Below are 17962 nucleotides of genomic sequence, written 5' to 3'. Positions count from 1 at the left end.
ACCCTTTATGAAGGACATCTGTTCTTTTTCTCACTTGAAAGATGACCAGAGAAGTCTAAATCACCTATGATCACACAAACGGCTAGAGACAAAGTCCTAGGATCGTCATTCCTGAGATATGGAAAAGACTATGGTGTCCATGCCCCCACATGATGAAATTTTAAAACAAGCAAACAAAAATATATTCTTAACCATAAAATAAGTGTAAAGAGTTCTAACAAAGTTTCTATCTTTTCCAAAATAACTATGATCATTTTGTTGTTGAGGTACTCTCATTAATTTATCAATACTTTTCTAAACAACACTGATCATAGTTTTTTTCTTTCTTGATTTGGCCAATATGGTGAATTATACAAATGAAACATCAAACCAACCATGCATTCCTGAAATAAACCCCCTTGGTCATGATGCATTATTGTTTTATAAATTGCTAGATTTGATTTATTGGTATTTTGTTAAGGGTGTTTACATCTGTGCGCATGAGGGATGGTAGTCTAAAATTTTCTTGTAATATCTTTGTCAGGATTTGCTATCAAGGTCATGCTGTCTTCGTCAAAATGAATTGAGAACTGTTCTTTGCTTCTTTATTTTCTGAAACAGCTTGTGTAAAATTGGCATTGTTTCCTAAATGTTTGATATAATTCATGGATTCTGAACCTCTTGAACTGGTCTTTGTTTTTTTGCTCTGCCTTCTAGGAAATTTCATTGACTTTCTCTTCTTTTAAAGCTATCCCGGGGCACATGACATCAGGACCTCCTGAGGCTGAGTCATAGTCATGTGTCCTAAAAAAACAACAACAACAACAACAACAAAAAAAAAACTATCTTGGCCTGGAATTTTCTTCGTAAGAAGGTTTTAAATTACTAACTCAGTTTTTTTAACTGTTATAGGAATATTCTGAATTTTTGTTTCTTCTTTTGTTTATTTTTATTTTTAACCTTCCTGGCTGAGTGACTTTAAATGAATATTTCTTCTTGTGTCAGTTTTTGGTAAGTTGTATTTTCCAAGGAATTTGTTCATTTTCTTTAATGAATTTATTGCCAAAGGATTGTAATATTGCCATATTATTATTATTCTTTTATTTTTATTTTTTAACCTGGCTCATTACTGACAGACCTTTTCCATTATTTTGTATTTTATGTTATATTTTGTATTGAGATATAATTCATATATGATAAAATTCATATTTTTAAGTGTACAATTTGTTGTGCTTTAGTATGTTCAAAAGGTTGTACAACCATCACCACTATCTAATTCCAGAACATTTTCATTATTCCAAAAGAAATTCTACACCAATTTAGTAGTTACTCCCTATTCACCTCTGTATCCCAGCCCCTGGCAATGACTAATCTACTTTCTGTCTATATGGGTTTGCCTATTCTGGACATTTCACATAAATGGAATCAAACATTATGTTCTTTTATACCTGGCTTCTTTCACTGAGCACGTTTCAATGTTCATCCATATTGTAACATGTATCAGTAATTTGTCCCTTTTATGGCTACCTAATACCTGGCTCTTTTACAGCTACAATCATAGATATATCACGTATTTTGTTTATCCGCCCATCTGTTGATGGACATTTGGGTTGTTTGCACTTTTTGACTATTATAAATAATACTGCTATGAACATTTCTGGTTTTGTATGAACATGTGTTTTCTGTTCTCATGGAGATATATACCTAAGTGGAAATGCTGTGTCATGTGGTAATTGTGTGTGTAACATTTCCAGGAACTGCCAACTGTTTTCCAATGCCAGTGTACCATTTTATAATCTCACTAGCAGTATATGAGGGTTCCAGTTTTGCAACATCCTCAGAAATATGTGTTATTGTCCATCTTTTTTAGTACAGTCCTCCTAGTGGGTGTGAAGTGTTATATTATTGTGGTTATGATTAGCATTTCCCAATGACTAATGATGTTGAGCAACCTTTCATGTGTATGTTGGGCATTTGTATATCTTCTTTGGAAAAAATGTCAATTGGAATCCTGTGCCTTTTCTTTTTTTCTTTTTCTTTTTTTTCTTTTTCTTTTTTTTTTTTCTTGAGACAAGGTCTTGCTCTGTTGCCCAGGCTGGAGTGCAGTAGTGTGATCACAGCTCACTACAGCCTCAACCTCCTGGGCTGAACCTCCCAGGTAGCTGGGACCACAAGTACTTGCCACCACATCCATCTAATGTTTTAGTTTTTTATAGCGACAGGGTCTCACTATGTTGCCCTGGCTGTCTCAAACTCCTGGCTCAAGCAATCCTCCTGCCTCAGCCTCCCAAAGTGTTGGGATTACAGGCATGAGCCACCACACCTGGCCTCTTCTATGAGATTTATAGTTTAGCTCTTCCATTTAGGTCTTTGATCCATTTTGAATTAATTTTTATATATGGCGTGGGGTAGGGGTCCAATTTCATTCTTTTACATCTAGTTATACCAACACCATTTGTTGAAAAGGCTATACTTTCCCCAGTCGAAATATCTTGGCAACCTGGCTGAAACCAATTCTCCCTAAATGCATGGGCTTATTTCTGGACTGTCAATTCTTTTTTTTTTTTTTTTTTTTGAGATGGAGTCTCGCTCTGTAGCCCAGGCTGGAGTGCAGTGGCTGGATCTCGGCTCACTGCAAGCTCCGCCTCCCGGGTTTACGCCATTCTCCGGCCTCAGCCTCCCGAGTAGCTGGGACTACAGGCGCCCGCCACCTCGCCTGGCTAATTTTTGGATTTCTTAGTAGAGACGGGGTTTCACCGTGTTAGCCAGGATGGTCTCGATCTCCTGACCTCGTGATCCACCCGTCTCGGCCTCCCAAAGTGCTGGGATTACAGGCTTGAGCCACCGCGCCCGGCCTGGACTGTCAATTCTATTCTATCTATGTCTCTCCTTATGCCAGCACCACAGTCTTGATTACTATATCTTTGTGATAAATTTTGAAATCAGGAAATGTGAGTCTTTCAATTTTGCTCTTCTCTCTCAAGATTGTTTTAGCTATTCTGGGTCTCTTGAATTTTAACATCAGCTCTTCAATATCTGCTAAAATTCCAGCTCAGATTTTAATGGGAATTGTGAATATGCAGATCAATTTGAGGAGTATTGCCATTTTAACAACATTAAGTCTTCAGAATTATGTACATGCGATGTCTTTCCATTTATTTAGTTCTTTCATTTCTTTCAACAAGTTTTTTAAATTTTTGGTGTACAATTCTTGAACTTAGTTTGTTAAATTTATTCCTAAGTATTATATTCTTTTTGATTCTGTTGTAAATATAATTGCTTTCTTTTCTTTTCTTTTTTTTTTTTCATTTGTTTGTTTGTTTGTTTGTTTGAGATGGAGTTTCACTCTTGTTACCCAGGCTGGAGTGCAATGACACGATCTCAGCTCACCACAACCTCTGCCTCCCGGGTTCAAGTGATTCTCCTGCCTCAGCCTTCCTGAGTAGCTGGGATTACAAGCATGTGCCGCCACATCCAGCTAATTTTGTATTTTTTTTTTTTTTAGTAGAGATGGGGTTTCTCCATGTTGGTCAAGTTGGTCTCGAACTCCCGACCTCAGATGATACGCCTGCCTCGGCCTTCCAAAGTGCTGGGATTACAGGCGTGAGCCACCACGCCTGGCCAGAATTGTTTTCTTAATTCATTTTCAGATTGTTCACAGATACTGTATAGAAATAGAATTGATTTTTGTATATTGAGCTTGTATCCTGCAACTTTGCTGGACTAGTTTATTACCTATAATAGTTTTTATGTGTTAATTCATTAGGATTTTCTATATACAAGATTATGTCATCTGTAAGTAGAAATAGTTTTACTTCTTCCTTCCCAATATTTTATTTTTTAATTTATTTGTAACTTGTAATTTTTATTTTTATTTCCTTTTTGGTCAATTGTTCTGGCTAGAATCTCTAGTACAATGCTGAACATAAATGGCAGTAGCAAACATCCTTGTCTTATTCTTCACCTTAGGGAAAAATTTTTTAGTCTTTCACCACTGAGTATGATGTTAGCTATGGGTTATTTTGATGCCCTTTATTAGGTTGAAGACATTTTCTGCTCCTAAATTGCAGAGTATATTTATCATTAAAGTGTGTTGGATTTTGTCAAATGCTTCTTCTGACTTTATTTAGATAATTATCAGTTTTTACTCTTTTATTAATATGGTGTAATTGTACTGATTTTCATATGTTGAAAAAACTTCACACTCCTGAGGTAAATCCCACTTGGTCATAGTGTATAATGGTGTATATTTCGGGGAAAAAATGCTTTTTATACATTGCTGAATTTGGTTTGCTAGTATTTTGTAGAGAATTTTTGTGTCTATATTCATAAGGGATATGATTCTGTAATTTTTTCTTTTCATATCTTTGGCTAATACTGGCCTCAAGGAATGAATTGGGAAATGTTCTCTATCATTTTATTTCTTGGAAGAGTTTGTGATGGATTGATGTTAATTCTCTTTAAATGTCTGCATAATTCACCAGTGAAGCTATCCAGTCTTGGGCTTTTCTTTTAGGGAAGAGTTTTGATTACTAATTCAATCTCTTTACCTGTTATAGGCCTATTCGAGTTTTCTATTTCTTCTTAAATTGGTTTTGGTAATTTGAGTTTCCAGGAATGTGTCCATTTAATCTAGGTTATCTAATTTGTTGGTATGCAATTATTCACAGTATTCCTTTATAATATTTTTTCTTTCTGAAAGGTCAGTAGTAATATCATGACTTTTCTTTCTTTCTTTTTTTTTTTTAGACGGAGTTCCACTCTTGTCACCCAGGCTGGAGTGCAGTGGCACGATCTCGGCTCACCGCAACCTCTGCTTCCTGGGTTCAAACGATTCTCCTGCCTCAGCCTCCCAAGTAGCTGGGACTACAGGTGTGCGCCACCACACCCGGCTAATTTTTGTATTTTTAGTAGAGACGGGGTTTCACCATCTTGCCAGGCTCGTCTCGAACTCCTGACCTCATGATCCGCCCACCTTGGCCTCCCAAAGTGCTGGGATTACAGGCATGAGCCATGGCACCCGGCCCCAACTTTTATTTCTGATTTTAGTAATCTGAGTCTTCTTTTTTATTCTCGTTCTATCTAGCTAAAGTTCTGTCAATTTTGTCAATCTTTTCAAACAACCAAGTTTCGACACTATTTTCTTTATTGTTTTTCTATTATCTATTTCCTTTCTTTCCACTATAATCTTTATGATTTCCTTCCTTTTGTTTCTCTGAGTTTAGATTGTTCTTTTCTGCATGCCCTTTATTAAGTTGAGAAAGTATTTTTTCCTAATTTTGTAGAATGTTTTAGTCATGAAAAGGTATTGGATTTTATCAACAAAATTGGTGATTTGAGGTTGAGATCCTTCTTTTTTTCTTTCCTCTTTGTTTTTAATATAGGTATGTAGAGTGATAAGTTTCCTTCTAAGCATGTTTTTGCCTGCATTTCAAGAGTTTTGGTATGGAATATTTTCATTTTCAGTGATCTCTAACTATTTTCTAATTTCCCTTGTGATTTCTTATTTAATCCATTGGCTACTTAGGAGTATGTTGTTTAATTTCCACATATTGTTTTACTTTCCCAAATTTCCTTGTGTTACTATATTCATGGTGGTTGTGCTAAGGATGATAATATGCATCTCTAATTTAGCACAGTCTATTTACAGTTAACATTGTACAATGAGGCCGAGGTTGGGAGGATTGCTTGGGGCCAGGAATTCAAGACCAGCCTGGGAAATATAGCAAGACCTTATTTCTAATAAATAAATCAATAAATCACATTGTACTATTTCATATAAAATATAAGAACCTTATTACATTAAAATTTCACTTCCCCTCTCTTTTGCTATTCTTGTCCATTTACTGTGGTTGTATTTAACATCTGCCTATATAGTAACCCCACAATATCATATTATTATATTTGTTTTAAACAGTAAACTTTCTTTCCTTTTCTTTTCTTTTCTTTTTCTTTTTTGGAGAAAGAATCTTGCTTTGACACCCAGGCTGGAGTGTAGTGTTGTGATCTTGGCTCACTACAACCTCCACCTCCAGGGCTCAAGCCGTCCTCCCACCTCAGCCTCCTGAGTATTTGGAGGCGTACACCACCATATCCAGCTAATTTTTGTATTTTTTGTAGAGACAGGGTTTTGCCATGTTGCCTAGTCTTGTCTCAAACTTCTGACCTCAAGGGATCCTCCCACCTCAGCTTCTCCAAGTGCTGGGCTTACAGGCATGAGCTACCACGCCCAGCCAACATCAGTCTTTCAAAACTTTGTGTTTTTTGTTTTTTGTTTTTTTTTTTTTTTTTGAGACAGAGTCTCGTTCAGTCACCCAGGCTGGAGTGCAGTGGCGCGATCTTGGCTCACTGCAAGCTCCGCCTCCCGGGTTCACATCATTCTCCTGCCTCAGCCTCCCAAGTAGCTGGGCCTACAGGCGCCCGCTGCCATGCCCGGCTAATTTTTTTGCATTTTTAGTAGAGACGGGGTTTCACCGTGTTAGCCAGGATGGTCTGGATCTCCTGACCTCGTGATCCGCCCGCCTCGGCCTCCCAAAGTGCTGGGATTACAGGTGTGAGCCACCACGCCTGGCCTCAAAACTTTGTGTTTTTCATGGCTTTTATTGCTTTTATTCCCCTTTCTACTGATGCCTTAAACTTAGATCATATCCACCATTTGGTTAATCCAGCACTACCCTGTCTCTAATTACTTTTTTTTTTTTTTGTCACCAAAACTTTCTAAATTAACTGAGACCTGTCTCAGATTTTCGAAGTTCACATTTTGTTAACCACAGAGGGATTCTATATGGAGGTGCCCCTGACCTTTGACAAATCTCCTATTTGTCAAAGATAGCATAAAGATAGCTTGAGCTATCTTTATGGCTCAAACCAATAGGACAATTTGCTGAGGCCTGGAAGCACCCCCTCCAGAGAATCTGATTTCCCAATATTTGATTGAGATATAAAGTTTATTTTGCTGTGCAACTCCTTTTGTTATTTTGGAGTTTTACTTGCTTCCAACACAAGGAAGGCAAGTTTTTCCTGCTTCCATGATGATGGAAAGCAGGTAACTCCTTTATGGAGTCTCAGCTCACTTACAACAGGGAAGATGAGGTCTATTTTTTCCTGCCTCTAGGATGGTAGAGAGCACTCTTCAGCCTGAGACCCATCCCTAGGTAAGTGACTAAATTGGGGTTTCTCTTGGCTAAATTTAAGATTAACAACCAGCTGGTGTGCTGAGGGGAGAAAAACAGCCCGCAGAAGGAAAAAAAAAAAAAGAGGAAAAATTTTGACTACTAAGGGCCTTTATTTACATAACAAGGCCACCTTTTTGCTAACCAGGCTGAACTGAAAGAGCAATGGCTGTACTTCGAAATAGCAGCAATGGTCCTCGCTGAAATGTGGTAGTGAGATTTAAAAAGATTTTTTAAAAGGAGCTCAATAGTTAAAAGGCACCTTAATTAAAAGCTAACATCCAAGATGTGTGTATCTGTGCATATGTGTGTTTGTGTTTAAAAGGCCTTCATATTTTTTATGTGTTTTTCTCCTAGTGTAGCAGGACGAGCCACAGACAAAACTCCTCAGACACCGAGTTAAAGAAGGAAGGGGTTTATTCGGCCGGGGCCATCGGCAAGACTTCTGTCTCAAGAGCCGAGCTTCCCGAGTGAGCAATTCCTGTCCCTTTTAAGGGCTCACAACTCTAAGTGGGTGCATGTAAGAGGGTTGTGATTGATTGAGCGAGCAGGGGGTACGTGACTGGGGCTGCATGCACCGGTAATTAGATTGGAACAAAACAAGATAGGAATTTTCACGGTGCATTTCTATACAATGTCTGTAGTCTACAGATAACAGAACCAATTAGGTCAGGGGTCGATCTTTAACTAGCAGGCCCAGGGTGCGGCACTGGGCTGTCTGCCTGTGGATTTCATTTCTGCCTTTTAGTTTTTACTTCTTTCTTTGAAGGCGAAACTCGGGCATAAGACGATATGATGGGTGGTCTCCTCCCTTACTAGGACCTTGTCTCTTTTTTGAATAAAAGTTTTTCTTCTCAGTTGACTGAATTCTTTGTTTACTTCTGCTATCTCTCCTTTCTCTTGCACCCTCTGCTGTATGGAGGACCTAAAATAGCTTGTAATAGCCGGGGGTTCCTTAAAGCAAACAGAGAAGGCACCAGAGTCCCTTTAGGGGAGAAACCTGTTTTTCCTTATGGAATCCTAAGAGTGTAACAGACAAATTTGTCTAAGCCCTTAAACTGCTTGCTTTTGTATGGTGTTACCTAATTTATTGACTAAAATAGTTATTGCAACAGAGGATACTCTTGGTTTTTAAAGAAGCATGGGGTATAGACATTTAAAAAATGTCTTTGTTAAAAAAAAATTTTTTTAAGTGTCCTGTAAAAACATCACGTGGTTTACCCTCATAATATTTCTCCCTGTTTGGAGACCCAGGATTCAGTGTGGGCTCTGCCCAGAGATCCAGGTAAAAGACAGGTAATACCTGTCATGCGCATCCGTGTGAAGAGACCACCAAACAGGCTTTGTGTGAGCAATAAAGCTTTTTAATCACCTGGGTGCACCGAAAAGAGAGTCGGTGAAGGGAGATAAGGGTGGGGCCGTTTTATAGGATTTGGGTAGGTAAAGGAAAATTACAGTCAAAGGGGGGTTGTTCTCTGGCGGGCATGAGTGGGGGTCACAAGGTGCTCAGTGCGGGAGCTTTTTGAGTCAGGATGAGTCAGGAAAAGGACTTTCACAAGGTAATGTCATTGCTTAAGGCAAGGACCAGTCATTTTCACTTCTTTTGTGGTGGAATGTCATCGGTTAAGGCGGGGCAGGGCATTTTCACTTCTTTTGTGATTCTTTAGTTACTTCAGGCCATCTGGGCATATGTGTGCAAGTCACAGGGGATGCAATGGCTTGGCTTGGGCTCAGAGGCCTGACAATACCTATCTAAATAAAATTGGTCTCCATGTACAATCCTATGATACATTTTTATAATTTTGTGTTTGATCTGGCATCCATCTTTAATCTTTCTCTAGCACACCAGACTTTTTCTCTCCATACTTTATGATGTCAATTTTGCTATATGATTTTCAACTGAGTTGTTTCCTTTAATACACAAATTTAAGGCTATTTAACTGACAACTGCCTAGGGCTGTCTTAAGAAAATAAAAGTGTTTGAATCAAATACTTTATCAGGAAAAAAAACTAGTCAAATGCTTTTCCAAGTTTACATACCTTAAGTAAAAAAAATTTTTTTTTTTTTGAGACAGAGTCTTGCTCTGTCACCCAGGCTGGAGTGCAGTGGTGTGATCTTGGCTCACTGCAGGCTCCGCCTCCCGGGTTCATGCCATCCTCCAGCCTCAGCCTCCCCATTAGCTGGGACTACAGGCGCACGCTGCCACGCCTGGCTAATTTTTTGTATTTTTAGTAGAGATGGGGTTTCACCGTATTAGCCAGGATAGTCTCTATCTCCTGACCTTGTGATCCACCCGCCTCGGCCTCCCAAAGTGCTAGGATTACAGGCGTGAGCCATCATGCCTAGCCAAGTAAAATCTTTAATAAATAAGCTAGCTTTAAAATTATTGGTAATGGCCAGGTGTGGTGGCTCACGCCTGTAATCCCAGCACTTTGGGAGGCCGAGGCAGGCAGATCACCAGGTCAGGAGATTGAGACCATCCTGGCTAACACAGTGAAACCCCATCTCTACTAAAAATAAAAAAAATTAGCCGGGCATGGTGGCGGGCACCTGTAGTCGCAGCTACTCGGGAGGCTGAGGCAGGAGAATGGTGTGAACCCAGGAGGCAGAGCTTGCAGTGAGCCCAGATCACACCACTGCACTCCATCCTGGGCAACAGAGCAAGACTCCATCTCAAAAAATTAATAAATAAAATTATTGGTAAATTAATATTAGAAATGTCTTAATAATTGCCAGCATACATCTTTTTGTTTACATTTATTGACCAAGCAATTTCATACTAATCCCTGCCAAATACTATAACGTGTCAAAATTTGACATAGGGGTTACAAAACTATAAAGTCAGCCCAAAACATAATGACCTTTGCTCATGTCATCTTTAATAAATAAAACACTGACATTGATTTAATAAAAATAGCTACATTTTGAATTTAATAAGATTACCATAACTTCTATCTTGTGGCTTTAAGCAGTCTAGTCCACAGGCAGTAAGGTGTGTTTTCAGAAAGGACTGTTATCATCTTCGTTTCAAAGTGAAACTATAAACTAAGTTCCTCCCAGAGTTCAGGAATGAACAAGGACAGCTTGGAGGTTAGAAGCAAGATGGAGTCCGTTAGGTCATATATTTTTCACTGTCTCAGAATTTTGCAATGGCAAGTTTCACAACTTTAAATGATGACTATTGCAGTTTTCATAAATAATCTAGGTAAATAATTAAAATAAAATAGATAAATGTAATGGGATAGATACTTATAGACAAACTTGTCATAATTTAGAATCTAAACATATTAAATAATAGGTATATCGTTATTTGGGTATTTTCCAATTAAAATATATTGTAGGAAAACATTCTTTCTATTTAAAAAAATGTATTCTGGCTGGGTGCAGTGGCTCACACCTGTAATCCCAACACTTTGGGAGGCCGAGGCAGGTGGATCATGTGAAGTCAGGAGTTCAAGACCAACCTGGCAAAGATGGTGAAACCCCGTCTCTACTAAAAATACAACAATTAGCCAGGCATGGCGGCAGGTGCCAGTAATCCCAGCTACTTAGGAGGCTGAGGCAGTAGAATCACTTGAAACCAGGAGGCGGAGGTTGCAGTGAGCAGGGATCGTGCCATTGCACTCCATCCTGGGCAACAAGAGCTAAACTTCCCATCTCCAAAAAAAAAAAAAAAAAAAAAAAAGGGTCCTTTTAAAAAAGGTGAACAATTTTTATCTGATTTAAAGCTTATTTAAAGGTCATGTGTAAAACAAGGTAAAAGGAACAAGGAAATAAGAGAGATGTAAGGAAAGTTATAAAAATAAAGAGGGATTTTTAGTAATTAAAAAAAGCTTAAAGAGAAATAATTTCTTATGAGAATCTTGTACGGTAAATTTAATCCTAAAATAAAATAATGGGTTGTTTAAAAAAGGGATATTCAGGACAAACCAGAAAGTTCAAGCATGTCATGAATGGTCTGTGTAAATCACAATAAGAGTATTTATAAAAGCAAAAAAAAGTTTATACCATCAAGTTGTCATATTATTATTAAGTTTTGGTTTGCTTAGGGAAAAAACTGAGATTAAAATTTGTTTAAATTAAGGTTATTACATTTGTGTATCTCCCTGTATGCACTTTAAAGTACTTGTGACATTGAGTTACAGGGCTTTGACTCCTGGGTCCAAAAAGAACACCAAGTCTTGCTAAATCTTAAATACTGGCAGCAATTAAAGCCTCATCTTCAGGCCTGATAGAAAATGCTAATCAAAACAAACTGCATTCCTGAGACACAGGGCCAAAAATTAAAGCTATTCAACTCCTCAAGGCCCAGGGACTATTGCAGAAGAGGTGGACATGTGAGATTGTAAGGGCTGATTTTGAGAGATAAAATAAGTTCAGTTTCTCTATAAATTAATCATTAATGTCAAAGGCACACTGATGCAAGACCAGCATATGGGCCCCTGTGTCAGATTAACAAGGTTTTCTTGAAGCATTAACCAACTCCTTATTAAAGGTTATAAAGGTTTATGGAAGTTATATCTTATGGTCAAGACAAAAATTTTATAGATTGTTTATAAAATTTTGGAAAAAAATTTAATTGTCTTCATGCAGTATGGTCAAGATAAAAATTTTATAGATTGTTTATAAAATTTTGGAAAAAAATTTAATTGTCTTCATGCTATCTTTATTAGGGCTTATTGTTTGAAAAATTAAGTCTCCTGTCTCAAAGAATGAAGGTTTTTGCCTTTTTAATAAAATCTTTGAATTATTACTTTGGTTAAATGAATGACTTATTTTACAATGACCTGGGATCCTATTTTGTAATATCAAATGTTTTAAACTTTTGATATTTGACAAACTTTCCAAAATTAAATTATAAATTACATCTTTTTCTGACCTAGTAATTCTTTAAGATATTAATAGGTTCCCTAAAGTCCAAAAATGACATATTTGGCTTATTTGGTATAAAAATTATACAGGAAGCATTGTCAAATATGAAATGGTGTTTCATTTTCTTTGGGCTGTATTTGTATAAATATGTTATTCATATGTGTTCCAAAATTATGGGAAACTCCTATAATACTGATATGACTTAATGTGTGTTATAAGTAATAATTATAATTGTTATGTTAAAGTATTATGTGCCACAGAAGTGACAAATTTCCTTGTCAATTGTGTCCTTTGACTATGGCTGCCCTAAAACTTTTTGTCATCAACAGACAATTTTTATCTTGTTTTGGTCCTTTTTAGAAGGTGGTTTTATAATCAGCTATAAAACTCTTAACAGGTGCTCTTGAATGCAGGTTTCTGATAACTTTGGAGGTTGTGACATCAGATTTAAGGAAAAACTTTCAGGACTCATGGAGAGCTTAATGTTCATGAATATTAAGCAGAACAGGAATTCACTTCATAGACTAAACTAATAGAAGTCTGAAGTAGTCTTTTTAACTTTTTGCTTAAAGTGTTGCTGATCCTTTGTTTTGTTTTTCAGAGTGAAGAAAACTTTTCTTTTAAGCTATTTACAGCTTTTAACAATTGAGTATGCACCTATGAACAAAATTTGGAGTCTATTTGTTTCTCTCTACCTGATTTCTACAGAATTTGGAAACTATTTTTGAGTATTCTTAATTTATGACAATACAGTTATTTGCATAAGTGTAATAAGAATCTGTTTTAATTTGTAATAGGACACAATTGGAGAAACTAGTTATTTTACTAAGGCTTTGACTAGAATGGTGTGCTTTCCTTTAAGGAATCAAACTTGACTTATGGAGCCAGTAGGAATCCCTTGGAAAAACTGGCCTCATACCTTTGTCTACAGTTCCTGTACAGGGTTTCTGACCTGTGATAAGTAAACAATGTCACTTTCTGACAGGCCCAGGAGCACCAAGTTTATCTTGGAACCATAAGAGGACAGGAATTCACCCAACTCATAGGTATTTGATGGTACAAATCCATGGCCAGGTTCAGCTTTTAAAAAGTCTTATCTGAGATTCCTTCTATGGAATAAGGTTCCATCAAAGCCAATTTAAAAGCCTATGTAAAAAAAAAAAAATTATACTTGCTGCACTGTATACAAATAATTAGGCCAAGTATAGTAATGCAAATCAGTCCATAATGATTTGTCTTTAGTAAAAATGGGAAACTGGAGAGAGAAAAATTGTTTCAACAACTATAGTACATATGTTGCTAGATTCTAATCTTGCCTAATGTTTTTCAATTTTTATTATTTTTTACAGTTTGGACTGAATTCTAATTTTTCTTAGGTACAACTCTTCAAAATAATGTTTCCATTATTTTTCCTTTTTCACAATTTTTCCTAATTTGGAGTCAATAAAAACTAAGCTGTGTTTTTGTAAAGTTGTATGGCCAGGTGCAGCAGCTCTTGCCTATAATTCCAGCACTTTGGGAGGCCGAGGCATGTGGATCACTTGAGGTCAGGAGTTCATGACCAGCCTAGCCAACGTGGTGAAACCCCATTTCTACTAGAAATACAAAAATTAGTCAGGCGTGATGGCACACGCCTGTAATCTTAGCTACTCAGGAGGCTGAGGCAGGAGAATTGCTTGAACCTGGGAGGCAGAGATTGCAGTGAGCCAAGATCATGCCACTGCACTCCAGCCCGGATGACAGAGACTCTGTCTCAAAAAAAAAAAAAAAAGTCAGAAGCTCCTTACCCATCAGTCCCTCTGCAGAGCAGTCAGTGACCATCATTACGTTTCATGCATGCCCTTCCAGAACATTTTTATCCATATCCTATATCAGGAGCCTTTTTTTTTTTTTTTTTTTTTTTTGGACCAAGTCTTGCTCTGTCACTCAGGCTGAAGTGCAGTGACACGGTGACCGCTCACTGCAGCCTCAACCTCCCAGGCTCAAGTGATTCTCCCACCTCAGCCTCCCAAGTAGCTAGGACTACAGGCATACCACCACACCCAAGGAGCTTTCTTTTAAAAATCAAATGAGAAATAAACTCCGTAAGTATATAATGTGCTACAATTTACGTTTTCACTTAATTCTGCACCTGTTTCTTTATGGGACATAGTGGTTGAGTACAAGTTCTGGAGAAGACAACCTGTGTTTGAATCAGGCTCTTTCATTTGCTGTATTCATAGGCAAGGAGCTTAACCTCTGTGCCTCAGTTTCCTCTTCCATGAAAGGGAGAAAATAACAGTACCTATCTCGTAAGTTAGGTAAATGAATTAATACATGTAAAGTGCTTGGAAAAATAGTTGGCACATAGCTACTGTCATTTCTCTTCTCCAAAGCTTCCTTGTAATAATTTTCTTGTCTCCAGCTGTGGATCTCCATCTGGGGCCACAGTGGCAGTGATGGCTTCTCCTATGCTGATGGTGGCCAGGCCAACATGATGGTATGGATAGTCAGTGCTGATCAGGGCATTCTGGTCCTAAACTACTAATTCCTTGCCCCTAAACTAACTGCTATGTTGCAAAGCACTGGTATGCTCAAATGGCTCACATTACCTGCATTCCAAGACTTTGAGCTCTACAGCTCTGCTTACCCCAATGTACCCTACAAATATCATTTTTCTTTTTTTTTTTTTTTTTTGAGACAGTCTTTGCTCTGTTGTCTAGGCTGGAGTGCAGTGGTGCAATCATAGCTCACTGCAGCCTTGAACTCCTGGGCTCACGTGATTCTCCCACTGCAGCCTCCTGAGTAGCTGAAATTACAGGCACACACATCACCAAGCCCAGCTGATTTGTTTTTAATTTTTATGTAGAGATGCGGTCTTGCTATGTACCCAGGCTGGTCTGGAATACCTGTCCTCCAGCAATCCTCTCACCTCAGTCTCCCAGTGTTGGAATTACAGGCATGAGCCACTGTACCCTGCCCAGACATTACCTTAATAACCTTTTTTTTTTTTTTTTAAGACCAAGTTTCGCTCTGTCACCAGGCTGGAGTGCAGTGGCGCGATCTAATTGCCACATTTTATATGATGAAACTCTGCCAAAACCCTGTAAACGGTGTCTCTAAATCTGGTCACTTATCATGTGGGTTTGTGTTACTACAAGGTTAATAAAATGATTGAGGGAAGCATCTGCAGAAGACAGGAGGCAAACACCCTTCCCATTATATCCCAACTGCATTCTTCTGTCGTTTCACTGTGCTTATTTTCCTGTAATCTCTCACTAATCCATCTGTGAATGATTGCTCTCTCCTGTGCAATTTAATAACCCCACAAAACTGGGTTGGGTTTTTTTGTTTTGTTTTTGTGACAGAGTCTCACTCTGTTGCCCGGGCTGGAGTATGATGGTGCCATCTCGGCTCACTGCAACCTCCGCCTCCCAGGTTCAAGTGATTCTCCTGCCTCAGCCTCCCGAGTAGCTGGGATTACAGGCGCCCGCCACCATGCCTGGCTAATTTTTGTATTTTTAGTACATAGAGACAGAGTTTCGCCATATTGGCCAGGCTGGCCTCATACTCCTGACCTCAGTGATCTGTCCACCTTGACCTCCCAAAGTGCTAGGGTTACAGGCATGAGCCACTGTGCCTAGCCACTGTTGTCTTAATATAACCTCTTTGAAAGTGGGATCATTTGTTTTACGTGGCTAGAGCCGTGGGAAGAAAGCTATGTTACTTCAACATCAGAAGACACAACGGTTAGAAGATAATGGATGAATGTAGTCAGCAGAAATCTCCCAAGCCCTACAAGATAAAAGTATCTCTGATGAGAATTAGGTGACTGATTTCCTCCTACCCAAAGATGTAATTAGAGTTTAAATATGGCAGCTATAATATGAAATGTGGCACACGTTGTTTGTAACAGATGAAAATAAATTTAGAAGGATGGGATTCAAGTTCTGCTGAAAATCTGGAGCAGGACCTTAGGCAAGTCACAAAACAGAAACATAAAGAATAACATCTCATGCGCACTTAACAATGTACAAGGTCCTGCGTTAACTGCTTTGCATGCATAATCTCATTCTGTCCTCACCATGCTACTGTTGGTGGGTACTGTGATGAGGAAATTGAGGCTCAGAGGGGTTAGAACTTGCCTGAGGTGAAGTGACTAAGACCAAAGCAGAATTTGCAGCTGGGTCATCACTGTGGCAGCCACACTCTAACCACTCACCATCTCTGTGATGTCATCTCCTCTTGAGTCTGTTGTCTCAGAAGTAAAGTGGAGGGTGGGCTTCTTTCTTTGGAAGGTGGCTTCTGGTTTTAACATTATAAGACCTCCCAATGGCCACAAGATTGGGTGCCTAAATTCCAGCTGAGACTCACTGTTTAGACCACTGCATTATTTCCTCACCGAGTCCATCAGAACACGGGAGATCCCAGCAGTGGATCCTTAAGTCATTTAATTAAAAAAAAAAAAGAACATGGGAGATATATTCTCATGGCTATCACATTCTCATAGGTACACCTTGTTGTTTCACGAGCTGGGTGTTGATTGCACTCTTATGTTTAGGCAGTGAACCTTTAGAGTGAACAACCATTTGAGGCAGGATGCAAATACCCTTTTGATTAAATTAATGTAACTTTTGCAGGCTGGGCACGGTAGCTCACGTCTGTAATCCAAGCACTTTGGGAGGCCGAGGTGAGCAGATTACTTGAGGCCAGGAGTTCCAGACCAGCCTGGCCAACGTCGTGAAACCCGGTCTCTACTAAAAAGACAAAGAAATAGCCAGGTGCAATGGCGCACACCTGTAGTCCCAGCGCTCAGGAGGCTGAGGCATCAAAATCGCTTGAGCCTGGGAGGTGGAGGTTGCAGTGAGCTGAGACTGTGCCACTGCACTCCAGCCTGGGCAACAGAGCGAGACTCTGTCTCAAAATATATATAACTTTTGCAAAGTGAAATGAATCCACCATAAGAATACGCCATGCTAATAACTCAGTCATTCCTTTTTTTCTGAATTATTAATGAGTTGAACTTTATCAATCACCGTCTTTTGAGTCTGATTAGAGGCTTAAGAGTAGATCAATACTTTCTGCTCATCTGCTATGTGCCAGGGTCTAGTCTAGCATGATTTTAACTTTTCACTGTTAAGTCTGAGCATGGGTTAGGCCCATGCGGCAAATGAAGACACTCACCCTAGGTCACCTGGCTCAGATGTGGACCCAAATCTGACTTAAAACCTGTTTTCTTTCCACGATGTCAGTGGTTCTCCAAGTGTGGTCTATGGACTCCTCCCCTCAAGACCCTTTTAGGAATCTGCAAGGTCAAAGCTACTATGATTATGTTGTCTTTTCACAGCATTGATGTTTGCTCTGATGGTGCAAAACCAATATGGAATGAACCGCTGCACTTCAGCACAAATCTGCTAGCCAGTGGCATCACTGGGCCATGCACTCATAGTAAGGGGCAAAGCCAGCTGTGCTTAATATCCTTGATAGAATAACAATTATTAACATTATTAAGTCTTGACCCTTAGAGACACAGCTTCTTAATACATAAAGCACTTCTGCATTCCATAATACAATGGTTGTCTCAAGGAAAAGCACTTACGCAATTATTTGAATTGTAAGCTGAACTAGCCACATTTTCCATGAAAGCACTATTTTTACTTGAAATAATTACTGACAGAAAACTTGTGGTCATTCAGACTTGGGGACTGGTATACATTTTCTTTTTTGAGATGGAGTCTCGCTCTGTTGCCCAGGCTGGAGTGCAGTGACACGATCTCCACTTACTGCAGCCTCTACCTCCTGGGTTCAGGCAGTTCTCCCTGCCTCAGCCTCCTGAGTAGGTGGGATCACAGGCACGTGCCACCACGCCCAGCTAATTTTTGCATTTTTTAGTAGAGATGGGGTTTGCTATGTTGGCCAGCCTGGTCTTGAACTCCTCATCTCAGGTGATCCGCCTGCC

General features: G+C 38.9%; 1 protein-coding gene across 1 annotated transcript in view; it reads right to left on the bottom strand.

Annotated features, from left to right (window-relative positions):
- Positions 1–5010: 5010 nt before the first annotated feature.
- The window catches only part of COIL (coilin), a 37272-nt gene continuing 24320 nt past the window's right edge, over positions 5011–17962 (bottom strand). The window contains exon 7 of the transcript XR_013405713.1: positions 5011–5666. The gene's annotated coding sequence lies outside the window, so the exon portion shown is untranslated. The remainder of the gene's footprint in view (positions 5667–17962) is intronic.

The sequence above is a fragment of the Macaca mulatta genome, chromosome 16 (assembly GCF_049350105.2).
Source record: "Macaca mulatta isolate MMU2019108-1 chromosome 16, T2T-MMU8v2.0, whole genome shotgun sequence".
NCBI lineage: Eukaryota > Metazoa > Chordata > Mammalia > Primates > Cercopithecidae > Macaca > Macaca mulatta.
Note: the sequence above shows the minus strand (reverse complement) of the source record. Positions and strands in the feature narration are given on the sequence as shown.